This window comes from Limanda limanda, chromosome 13 (assembly GCF_963576545.1).
Source record: "Limanda limanda chromosome 13, fLimLim1.1, whole genome shotgun sequence".
Taxonomy (NCBI): Eukaryota; Metazoa; Chordata; class Actinopteri; order Pleuronectiformes; family Pleuronectidae; genus Limanda; species Limanda limanda.
Window position 1 is genome coordinate 4,341,205 of NC_083648.1, and position 13,489 is coordinate 4,354,693.

Consider the following 13,489-nt stretch of genomic DNA (forward strand, 5'->3'; position numbering starts at 1 on the left):
CCACTCATTTTTTAATCGCAGGATTGAGCTGCAATAATCTGATATCGTGTTCGACGCACTCCCTGTAGTCTCACATCCCATCGGAGATGAGATCACCCTTGCCTCAGCCCCAGTGCATGATGGGATATCGCTCCGTGTCTGAGTCGGGGGGTAAAGTCACCTGTGACTCATCCCTGTGACATTATTCAAGATGAAAGTCAGTCGCGTTCTTTTCCTGATAACAACTGGAGAAAAAAAAAGGGGGAAATGAGTTCAAAGAGAAAGCTTGTGCTGTTTTATTAATGCTCTGAGAGTTCAGAGAATTACAGGAGGAGAGAGTGTCACATGTTTTATTCTGCACGAGCACATCTATAGGCTGGAAATGATGAGAGATGCTGATGACAGGAGAAATCAACGGTGTGTGATAATAACTGATGGAGATTTCCTCTTCAAAACAAGAGGAGGAACCAGTTTGTCAACTTAAAGAATAAGAGGAATCAGAGTAAAAGACAAGCAACAAATGTCAGAAAATCCAAAATCCTGTTTGAACCTTTATCGTTTCAAACAAATCTTACAAATACGCTGGATTCAAGAGATTTCTAATTGTTGATTATTAAGTTTGTGATTAAGTCCAATATCAAAATGTGTATTTTTGTCTCGAGAACAATTCACGCCTCAAGAACTTTTTTGTCCTCCTAAAATCAAAGTGTGTCTGTTGTAAACATAAATCCTGAGAAGTGATGACACATCATCGCCCTCTTCCTCCAGCCGTTAGGTCCTGATATATGGAGGACCATACATGACTTAAGTATAAATAAATAAATAAATAAATAAATGCATAAATAAATACAGAAATAAATTAAATAAATAAATAAATGTATAAATAAATACAGAAATAAATACATAAATAAATAAATAAATAAATAAAAAAGGAAATAAATAAATGAATACAAAAATAAATAAATAAATACGTTAATAACAACATAAATGTCTAAATAAATGTCTTCCACATTTATTTATTTATTTCTGTATTTATTTATACATTTATTTATTTATACTTAAGTCATGTATGGTCCTCCATACTGATATGTACCTGAACACAAATGAACCTGCTCCGTCTTCTGAGACTCGTTCATCCTCACACAGGTAACACCCCCCCCCCCCCCCCCCAATCCCAGTCCTCCCATCAGCAGAATCCATCCTCCCTCCCCTCCTCACTGTTTTGACACTAATTGCACTTAGTGGAGATCAAACAGCCTCACAGTGTTTTTCTCCGCTCGCCCCAGAATCGTCTCCGACACTCCACTGAGTCACTGAGTCTCACGTCTCCCAGAGCAGACAGGTAACGAGCGTGATGATATGATAAAAGCCTGATTTAATATTCAAAAGCTCTTTCTTTCAACCTGCCACCTCCTTCCTGGATCTGCTCCTCTGAACTTCAGAGACACTTTAATCCACCGGCTGGGAAAGTTATCGTCTGTGAGAGACTCTGACTCTGTTGTTCACAGACAAAAAGAAGAGGAACCAGTTCGTCAATTAGAAAAATGGCAGGAAATTTTAACGAGGAAAGAATTTACGAAAAGTCGTCCTCAAATCAAATCTGTGTAAACAGCTGCTAAAGCGTGAAATGTGTCTTCAAATGTTGTGATCATTTCACCGACGGATTGCGATCATTTGCATCAATTTACAGAAATCCTCTGATGATCTTCTCCAGTGGAGTGTGTGTGTTTCCCGTCAGGAGCTCCTGTGGGTTTGTGTGTGTTTCCAGTCAAGTGTTGTTCTGCCAAACGAGCTCATTGTGAACACAGGCCTGTGTGTTTGATAATACATGTAGATCCTGCAGGTGGAGAACAACACGTCTCCTGCTTTCTGTGATGTGCTTTACAAAAACAAGAGTGTGGAGGGATGGGGGGGGGGGGGGGGTGCTCTCATGAGTTCTCTTCACGTGCTCCAGCTTCCTCCTGCAGTCTTAAGGCTCTTATATACTTCTACGTGTCCGTTTCTCGGAGAGGGCTCCACAGAGGTCGAAGAGTCTTTTTGATTTTTACCTCTCCGACCACTGTACGTCGAAAAAAATTCACCGCCAAACCCATAGGTGGCGCAACGGAAGACGAGCTCAGAGAAGCCTACCCCATTTGGGAAGAAGAAGTCCACGTGTCTCTGTTTACATGTTAGCCTGCCTCCCAAACACTGAACCATGGCAACTAACAGAACTAAATAAAGTGACACCCAGCGGGTCAAGATGCTGATGTAATCGTTTCTTAGCGCAGCGGTTCCCCGGTCTTGTTTCCGAACTGTGTTGCTGATTCCACAGCTTGAATCTGCTTGAGGCTACATGTAGCCAGAAGCTACATTTATCTCTCTTAGCTCTGTTATCACTGCAGTTAGCATGGTGGCTTGCCCGCTAGCCTAGCCCGCAAGCGCCGTTTTGAAAGCTCGTTATAACCGTATGTGAGCGTGCACACATGCCCTCAGCGCTCTAACGAGCCACCGTCAGCCGGACAACTCCGCTGGCTTAACACACACGTCACATTAATCGTAGAATCGTAGTTGTGTATGTGTTTATTGTGAATCAGGACGTTAGAGGTCCGGAAATGTGAAATCCGGAAATGACGTCGTAGGGAAATTATGTCGTTCGCGGACCAATCACAGCCAAGAGCTGTCCGTGGGCTCTCCGAAATAAACACGGACAGTTAGAAAAATCAGAGGTGCACGAAAAGGTCTCCGAGGCGCTCGGAGAGGGCGTTCCACGACGGATAGGGCGGTCTTATCTGTCCGTAATAGAAAAGACGTAGAATCATAAATTGGCCTTTATAGCATGCAGAGTGGGGTTGGGTCGACTGAGAGTCTAAATTGTCCGTACTGGGAGTTTTTCCCCGCCTGACCCCCAAGTTATTGTATTGATGATGTTTCAAAAATGAAATAAAAACAAAAAGATTCTAAATATCTCAGGATGAAAAAGCGGAGCCATAAGAAGACGAAGGTGAAGCTGAGGAGAGAACTGTTGGTGATGCTGATGATGTTGATGACGTGTTTAAACAAAAACAAAAAACACACAAAAGTCCAACTCCAGAGAACGAATTGTCTTCTAATTCGCTGGTGACCTGTCCAAATCCCCCCCCCCCCCCTACACCTTTAAAGATCAGCAGTACAGATAACAGATGGATGGATGTTACATTCTCTCCTTTTCTTCCTGATCTGAACACAGATTTGACACTTGAGTCTGTTTGATTCTGAAGATAAAACCAAAGGACTCAAACTCATTGATTTTAAACTATTGTAAAAAACACATTTGTTAACATCATGAATCAGCCGCAGCACTTAGACGTGTTCAGGAAACTCCCACTTCCCTCTTTCCTCCTCCTCCTCCTCCTCCTCCTCCTCCTCCTCCTCCTCCTCCTCCTCCTCCTCCTCCTCCTCCTCCTCCTCCTCCTCCTCCTCCTCCTCCTCCTCCTCCTCCCACTTCCCTCCTCCCTCCTCTCGCTCTCTCAGATTCGTCTCCTCCGCCCTCGGTCTTGACCCGAGTGTAGACAGCAGACGCACTTTACTGATCATTGACCCACGAGGAGGCCAGCTGCTCCTCCTGCCTCCCTCCTCCATCCTCCCTCCTCCTACCTCCCTCCTCCTGCCTACCTCCTCCTGTCTCCCTACTCCATCCTCCCTCCTCCTACCTCCCTCCTCCTACCTCCCTACTCCATCCTCCCTCCTCCTACCTCCCTCCTCCTACCTCCCTCATCCTGCCTCCCTCCTTCCTCCTCCTGCCTCCCTCCTCCCTCCTCCCTCCTCCTCCCTCCTCCTCCCTCCCTCCTCCTGCCCACCTCCACCAGGAGCGCTGGCAACACCTCCGACACGGGAAGTGCATAAAAAAGATTGAATTATAAATGTGGATCCAGCCGGGCAGAAGGAAATGCTCGTGATAATAGCACGACAGCATATTTAATTTGCAGATAATTGCACTTCGGGGGCTTTTAAGGGTCTCGACTCACACTGGCATCTCTAATGAAATGGACACATCATGGCTGTTGTCACTTTCCCGACACTGAAGAAACTCAAAGGTAGATTTTTTAAAAAGGAGGAAAAACCCTGCAAGAAAAGAAAGTGACTGAATGGACTGTGTCAGCCATTTGAATGATTCAGGAGAAACCAGGTCTTTGTTCCACGAGAGATATGGGTTTATTATTTTCTTTGATTCTGTATAAAATATCATCCACACACTTTGTAATTGGTTCACAGATGAACAGAGCAGTGGCTCCTGGAAATAGATGTAACACAATCTTCCTGTAAGACCTCACTCAGGGAGGAAACCCAACACGCAGACATCTGTAATCTCCTCAGGTCAGCTGAGCACAGACCAGGTTCGAACCTGCGACTCCGGAATCGAACACCCGACTCGACGCCTCACAAGCGTTTAACTGAACCAAAGTTGGAGATTGTTATTTAGCAGATTAATGAGGTAATTGAGGTAAATGGATTGTTTCTCATTAGCATATCGTAATGAAGGAAGCGCCTCAGCACCGGTGAGCCACACTGACATTTACAGGCAAATTAATACAAAGAGACAGCCGTGACCTCCTGAAGTGTGTGTGTGTGTGTGTGTGTGTGTGTGTGTGTGTGTGTGTGTGTGTGTGCGTGTGTCAGTGTGTGTGTGTGTGTGTGTGTGTGTGTGTGTGTGTGTGTGTGTGTGTGTGTGTGTGTGTGTGTGTGTGTGTGTGTGTGTGTGTGTGTGTGTGTGTGTGTGTGTGTGTGTGTGCCAGCCATCTGTGGTGTCAGATGTTTATAAGGATGCTGGAAGTTTGACGAACACAAGTGCACATTTTGAGCATGATGTAACATGCGTACACAACGCACACACACACACACACACACACACACACACACACACACACACACACACACACACACACACACACACACACACACACACACACACATATATATATATTATCTATCTCAGTCAGTCAGTTCGGCTCGGTCTCTTTTTACTCAGCTCGGTTCGGTCGGTTCTCTCTTGGCATGAAATTGAATCAGAGGGAAACAAAATTAATGAGCATAGAACACAACCAATAAAAACATAGTGTCATCGTTAATGTAATGAAGACGGACAATTGTGGGCAGGCACGACACAAAGAGACAAACAACCAACTCACACTCGCTACGTTTACATGATGGCATAAACCCGATTTCGGCTGAAGCCCGGTTTCTCTATCCACGGGGGGTCAACTGCTCTATCTCAGGGTACATGGCACTGAGAAATCCGACTCTTGTCCGAAAGCATTTCATACCCCGCTACGATAGGTGGCGCTGTTTTCATTACAGCTAGTGGTGATACTGCCATTTCCGCTTGACCTCGTCACCACTAACAACAACAGCCTTCAACTCAGCATGCGAGAAAGATGACGAACGGAGAGCAAGGTGAAGCTACGTCCCTCTACATGATGTTGTGCATGTTTACTCTAGGAGTACTGCGAATGCGAACGGCGCATTTGATTAGAATGGTCCAGGTCACGGCCAGGGAGGGAGGGAGGGGGGGGGGGCCGGATCTCAAGCATGCGCAAAGACGTCATTTCCAGTTGTTGTCTAGCTTCCAGAGTTACATGCGCGCGTTGTCCGATACACAGCCAAATCCGATCTACTTATCTGGGGTTGGTTATCCGACTTCAGTCGGACACAAGAAATCTAGATTTGTGGAGTTACATGAAATGGGTCTTCGATTGAAACCCGACAACGCCAGAAATCGGATTTCAATCGGACACATGTAACCGCAGTGAGTCACACCTTCATCGATTTAGAGTCTCTAGTTCACCTCTACTAACAACAGATACAGAAAAACAGGAGAAAACCATGAACCTTCTTGTCAGAGATTAAAAGTAAAGTCTTAAACTGTGGACGCTCGGCCCCTGGACTCCTCTAACTTGTGTCCTCTTCCCTCCACCATATTCAACCCCAGCAGCTCCGACGACTGGATGAGAGAACATTATGTTTTACTAGGATGTGGATGAATGTGAAGCAGGATGATTGTCAGCAAACTGCCAAAACAACTACAGGTAAAAAACAAACAAAAAGAGAACAAGAGAAAGAAACGTGTGTTCGTGTGTCTCAGTTGGCCTTGTCTGGTGTTGTCAAACGAGTCCATGAACCGAGCTGTTTCCCTTCAGCCGATCAGAACCAACGCCAGGACGCTGTGAGGAATCACAGAGCTGACGTCTGAACAGAGGAGTCGAGCACAGCGCCGGTGAGATCCTTCCATGTACCTGTCAGCCTGAAATGATGGCTGACTTCCTGTGGGCCAGAGGAACACTAATAGTCTCCAGCTGGACAGAGAGATCCTCACCGTGTGTGTGTGTGTGTGTGTGTGTGTGTGTGTGTGTGTGCTTCTAACAGCAGGAAACTTTACACCTACGTGAGGTCAGAGGATGACTTAAACACATGTGAGTTTCTGTGTTCACCTGATGTGGGACTTTCCCAGCGAACGGAAGGTTTTCACTGTTTCGAGTCTGAGGATCGAACCAGAGGTGATTTTAAACGAATGCTGCTCTCTCACATTCATCTTCCTTCGCTCAGGTAGAGCTTCACTCTGTCACGTGACCTGGAGACTTTGCAGCTGTATCACAAATCGTAGAATCCACACTTTCTTCCTCCGTTATGGAGAAGTTGAATCGAGTTTTCTGGAAACATAAAGGCATTGGTGACGTTGATGCCTTGAAATATTACAGAGAGAAACTCAACAGTTCCAACAATGGAGAGAGAAAATAATATTCATTTCAGCCACAGACTGTAAATAAAGATGGTGGACGCGTCACCACTTCCTCCCACTCGCCAGAAACGAAGCCAAAATATCCCGGATATGGACGCCGCCATCTTTAGGAGCCAGATTCTCGACCATGAGTCAGTCTCAGCTGTCAATCATGACTTCCCCCCCCCCATGTTGCATCAAATAACTAATTAAAGCTCAACAAACCTTTTATTTGACTTGCAATTTGACTTGTTCTTCCATCCCCCGTCCGCTAACTAGGGGGAGGCTACGTTTGAGGTACCTACACTGCAGCCAGCCACCAGGGGGCGATCAAGAAATCTCTCATACAGACAAGATTTGTGTTTTTTCCGTTGTTTCTATTCTCACTTGAGATTTACACTCGAAACTGCAAACATGAAATACTTTTACTTCTTTAACTGTACAGACTCTGAAGACTGAAGTCGCTTCACGGTTTAGTTTCCACATAATATAATAATATAGATTTTTATTTCAGACAATTTCAGAAAACGGAAATGGTTTAAGGACATTTTCTTTCCTGTAAGGACTTTGCAGTGAGAGGAGAGAAGAAGAAGGAAGCCGTTGGATTGAGAGCCGGCTGTAAAATCTGAATGTCGGTTGTTAGTTTTATACGAGAAGCAGTTTAATCCAAACTCAGCTGAGGTCACAGGGACATTACAGCAAACTGGGAACTGCTCCGACTGGGAGCAGGTGGTTCACTGTGGAGGAGACATCAGACTTAGACTCATCAAACTGTGGCTTCATCTGAAAACTGTTTCCTAATTGTTTTCATTCAGCTTCTGCTTTAACGTTATTAAGTCACAGAGAGTGAAGGAAATATGTGTTTTAAACTCTGTACGATGTTTCTAATTCAAATCGAAGTATGGAAGGTAGAAGAATCATTTTCTTTCTGTAGAAAAACATTTTCATTCCGGCCCAAAAACGATATTAAACTCATCTGACCTGAAAGGAAACATTATCAATTCCTTTTCTTTAGAACGTATTTCTTCCCAAGCAGGAACTTCCTCTTGTGATTCTGTCGTTGCTCGTTTCATCTTCTCTTCTTTGATCTGACAAGAAAAACTGAGATAAACAACAAACACATCAAATATCAAATTGATATAAACTCCATTGTCTGTAATTTAATAATAATATTAATAAACTTTATTTGTATAGCACCTTTCATACAAGGAATGCAGCTCAAAGTGCTTTACATACGATAAAGATAAACATGTTCAAATTGCATTTAAAGAAAAGGAAATAAGATTAAATATAAAACAGAAAAGAGGAGTGCCAGCACGTACAGGATCCAGTTCTCCAACTTGATTTAATCCAGCTCTGAAACACTCAAGGAGAAAGACTAAACCCACATTGGAATGATTACCAGACCTTTATGTTTTCTTCTCCCCTGCTCAGCGTCTTTCAGGTGAGAGCGGCAGTGGAACCGCAGCACATACTTCAGATATCTGGCTGCAGGAATGTGTGTGTGCCGAGCTGCTTCTGGTCCCGAGGTGTGTGTTCACGGTCTCCAGGCTGCACGGAGGTCCCGGCTCCAGGCCCCGACTCCACATTAAAGCCACATGTCTCTGTTTTTCTTTCCTCCAGGCCGGTCGTACCTGCAGCTCGCCGGCCGACACACGAGCGTGAAGGTGAAGAACCTCCCGGCTCCAAACCCGCTGGAGAGATTTGACTCAAAATGAAAGATTAATTGGTTCACGGAGGTTTGAGGAACATTTATGGACACATGAGAACATCTATTTCTTTCTGAAACGTGTGTGATGACTCAGAGGAGCGTTGAGGTAACCAGGGGCTGATGGTCGGAAAAAATGACTGGATGTGGTTTTCATTTTATTTAATCTCATTTCATTTCAAAAGGGAAACTCGATATGAAACAAAATGACAAAAATCATCACTGGTGCCAAAAAAAATCATTTTGGCTGAAAGGGAAAACGTAAAGCTCCCCTTCGGATCTTCTGAAAACATGTTTAAGACGTATTTCCTCTATAATCAAGCTATGTTAACTGTTTTTTGGCCACCTGGGGGCAGCAGAAACACTCATGTCACTTGTAAGCGAAGCATATTTGCACATTCAGCAGAAACAGAGCAACATCCTCATTCACTTGGGGTCTTCTTTGTGGTCTTTGAGCTCTGGTTTTGGTCTCCACCATCTTGTTTTGGAAGTTTCTGGCTAAATAAAAACAACGCTCTAAAAGGAGCTATAACACAGTTTGTAATTTTCTGCAAGTTTATCGCAACTGTTCCCATTTACATAGATTAGACGACATGACTGCTCTCTGTTGCCCCCTAGTGGCTGGCTGCAGCGTAGCTCCTAAATCTCGCCTCCTCCATGTTATCGAATGGGACGTGAACCAAACTAGTCAAAGTTAACGTGGGATACATTTTTCTCAAAAATGGTTTCTGACATTAGAAGTAGTATTTTTGTGTTGGTGTCTGTTCACATCTTCATCTTTTTCGTAAGTTTGGTTTTAATTAGTTATTTTATGATTTAAAACAATGCAAAAACTGTTGCGTCACTCAGAGGTCGTTGTCAGTCAGTCACAGCTGCACAGGAGGAAAAAAGGAAGTGATTCAAGGTCGTTTGAAAGTTTCTACTTGAAGTTTATGAAGCGTTTCAACCACAAATTGTATCACAACAGTTGGTTTACAACAGAAATGTGAGAAATACAAACCAGAATCCACGAGTCCTGACGTCAGATCACGTATCATGTAGGTCCGAATGGAGAAAGTAACAGAAACAGATCAGAACAGTTTATACAGTTTCATTCTTTGACGTCTTTGTCCTGAATGTGTACTCAAATTATTAATTTATTTCTTAAATTATCGTATTGTGTTTCTAACAAAGCCCCTCACAGGGATAAAGAAGCTCTACTGGTTTATAGTGGCCATGTAAAGAGATGTTTACAATCAAATCAAATAGGTTCACAAATGCTTGTTTATGCTCGTACACGTTTATTTTTCACTCTTTTATCAAGGTAATTTTAGTCTTCATCAGCCCCACCCTGCTTTACATCTGCACATACACTACACAGCTACACAGAGCTACACACACACACACACACACACTCAGCGTTGGACAGGAAGGGGTTGGGTTTCATATTTCCTGCGCTCTATTCCCCAGGCTGTTGGCTGATGTCTTGATGTGAACCGTTCCCAGTTTCCTGCAGCTCCCAGGTGAGTGTGTTGTGTTGTTACTGGGAAATCAGAAATCTCCGACTTTCACAATCTCCTTCAGTTTTTCTGCTCAGGAGGTTTTACTTCGACACATGCACAGAAACAGGTTTATGGCTGTAATGTATGTTACAGCAGAAACAGAGGGATTTCTCTGCTGGCCTAGTTAAAGCACCAGTTTAACACCACTGTCCTTTTTATTATGATTTACTATAATGACAAATCAATAATGATATAGAGATAGGAAATATGTCTTATTTTTTAAATGTGCGGAAGCTCAACATTTAGTTCAGATTCTCAACTTTTTGAGTAGTTACCAGTTGCATAATTGACTGGTTGCAACCAATTAAACAAGTTTATTTACTTTAAAAAAATTGTCAGATCCCAGAAGAGTTATGAAATGAAGTTAAAAATAAATAGCTTAACTTAATGAAACAGGAATTAGCTTTTACTGTTTTCTGCAGTTTGCTTTCAATTCCTAATTTGTTTTGATTGATTTATTTGCAAAAATAAAGCAAAAGACGACAACAACACAGATAAAGAAATTTAAGCATTAGACACAAATACACAAATCATGTGAGGCATTTTGTGTGTGTGTGTGTATTGAAAGGTGCTTGTTGTGTATTGTTGTTATTATTTTCCAGCTCCTCCCCCTGTGACCCTCCGATGATCCTCGTCCCCTGGTCGCTGCTGAAGATGTTCCCTCATCACAACATCAGGTCTTTATGCATTCCTCAAGATACACAATCTCTGAAGTGCACAGTAACACCAGCATGTTACAGATAAACGTGCTCGCTCAGTTTATGTGTATTGATTTTTTTGTACTGAAATGGAAATCTGCTTAATAGGTCGGAAAAACCCTCGTGAACCATCAGACTAAATGTTTTCTGTGTGAAGGGATTCAGGCCTGAAGCTGCAGAAACTTCCACAGGAGAAACTTTCTGCCTCCTGAGCTGTGTTCCTCCTCCTCTCCTCCTCCTCCTCCTCCTCCTCCTCTTTCTGGAGCTCAGGCCTCTCTGTGGGTTTGATGCTGCTGTTGAGGTGGAGCTGTCTGTCTTTACGACGTGCTGCTCGACGCCTCGGGGCCGCAGCGTTGATCCGTTTCTCACAACAGACGCAGATCCGTTTGATGAGCTCGAGCTGCGACCGACGAGCTGCGTTACAGCGACGGCAGTTTGGTTCAAATCAAACCCGTGAGCAGAATCCTGCTGCAGGTAAAGAGCGCTACAGGAGAAAGGGACGAGCACGTACACACAGCGAGTGTTCGACGCCTGCAGCAGAAACACTCAGAAGATATGAGCTGGAAATTCAGCAGCTTAACTTTTTTATTCTTCTTTAAAAGCTCAGTTGATTTCTTCTAAAGTTTGAAGGTGTAAGAAAAGACTGATGTTGTTAAATATCTTGGGTTTTTGTAACTGAAGTGAGATTATTTTTAATCTCAGCCCTAAATTATGATTAATCGTTCACAACACAAATATTAAACAAACAGCCTGATGTACACAACTGGGAAAACTCCTGTTTTTAGTTCTACCAACATTTCATCTGCTGCTGTTACTGTTCTTTCTACAAAGAGTGATGCATTATTAATGATACTATTAGCGAACATAGAAGCCAAATCATCTTGATCGCCCCCTGGTGGCTGGCTGCAGGATAGGTGGTATGAACCCCGACCTCCTCCACGTTAATGGATGGGACATGGACCAAACTCAAAGATGGTTTCTGTCATTCCGGGTATAGTTCTTATTTCTGAGATTGAAGCTCATTCTTTTGGTAAGAAGTCAAATCCTGCAAAGGTTTCCAAGAACACCAAAGCAAAAGGTAAATAAAAACTAAACTTGGTCAATAACTGACACGCCCATGTTATGAGAGGAAGTGGAGATGTGTCGACCATCTTTATTTACAGTCCAAGGTAGAAACTCTATCGTCAATACTACAGTATTCTGCTGTTACTACTTCCACTGTGATCAATACTGATATTCCATGAAGTATTAAATCCTCTCGTGCTCTGGTTACTGCAGTTGTCACCAGTAACCTCTGAACGTATGACATCATCAAAGGGACGTCGACACGTTGAGCGTCTTCGTCGTTCATCTTCCTCACAATCTGTTCTAGGGAGAAAGAGAAAGAGTCTCAGGTTAAAAACCACAGAAGAAGAAGAAGCCAGGCGCCGCTCTGCAGGGACGAGGATCTGACCTGCCTGAGAAAACCTCACTCAGCTAAATATAGCCAGGAGATGCATGTCCGTCAGCCTCCCTCCCCCACTCACCTCCCCTCCAGCCCTTATCTTAATTATTTCCAGACGTCACAGACACACACACACACACACACACACAGACACACACACACACACACACACACACACACACACACACACACACACATACTTGCCCGACTATAACATCAGCAGGAATGCCTGTAAACACAACACTGGTATTTTATCAGCTGTGTGTGTGTGTGTGTGTGAGAGTGTGTGTGTGTGTCTGTTTGTGTGTTTATGTGCTTATTTGTGTGACTCAGGCAGAGTCTTTGTTTACATGTGTGCACGTTCACAGCACAACAGTTTTAAGCCATTTTTCTCTCCCACAGAACTTCCTCTGATAAGGAGGCTCAAGGTAAATGTTATATTTGATAGATTATTGATTATTATAATTTCTCTGTCTGAGTGCATCTGTGGGAGTTTATCAGACTTGTGTCCCACCGGAGCCAAAAGACCTTTACTTTCCTTTTTGTTCAAATGCAGCTGAATCAAACAGAACCTTTGATATGATCCAGTTCCATTTGAAACTCTGTCTCTGCAGCCAAACGTTATCAGAGCCAACACCGTTTTATTTTAGACTCGAGTGGAAATCCCAGAGTTTCCAACGACACCGAACACAGAACTTCTGCAGGAATCTGTTTGGAAAAGAATTTAAGTGCAGCAATAATATATTTGGAGACTTTCTCTGCAGTAGTTTGACAGTGTGTGTGTGTGTGTGTTTGTGTGTGTGCGTGTGTGTGTTTGTGTGTGTGTGGTACAGGTATTTCTCATATTGTGGGGACACTATTGGGCCTTATCTTCCTTAAGGGGACAAAAACCATATCTCCATAATGTAAATATTGAATTTGAGGTTGAAGACTTGTTTAAGGTTAGGTTAAGGTATAGCTGTGATTTAAAGTTTGTAAGCATGAAAGCAAAAATGCAAAAAGTGTGTGTTTGTCTGTGTGTGTGAGTGTGTGTGTGTGTGTGTGTGTGTGTGTGTGTGTGGTACAGGTGTTTCTCATATTGTGGGGACATCTGTTTACACAGTCACACTTTTGGGCCTTATCTTCCTTATGGGGACAAAAAAACATATCTTCCTAATGTAAATTATTGAAGTTGAGGTTGAAGACATGTTTAAGGTTAGGTTCATGTTTAGCTTTGATTTGAATATTGTCAGCATGAAAGCAAAAATGCACAAATGCAAAAAGTGTGTGTGTGTGTGTGTGTGTGTGGTACAGGTGTTTCTCATATTGTGGGGACATCTATTTACACAGTCACACTATTGGGCCTTATCTTCCTTATAGGGACAAAAAAACATATCTTCATAATGT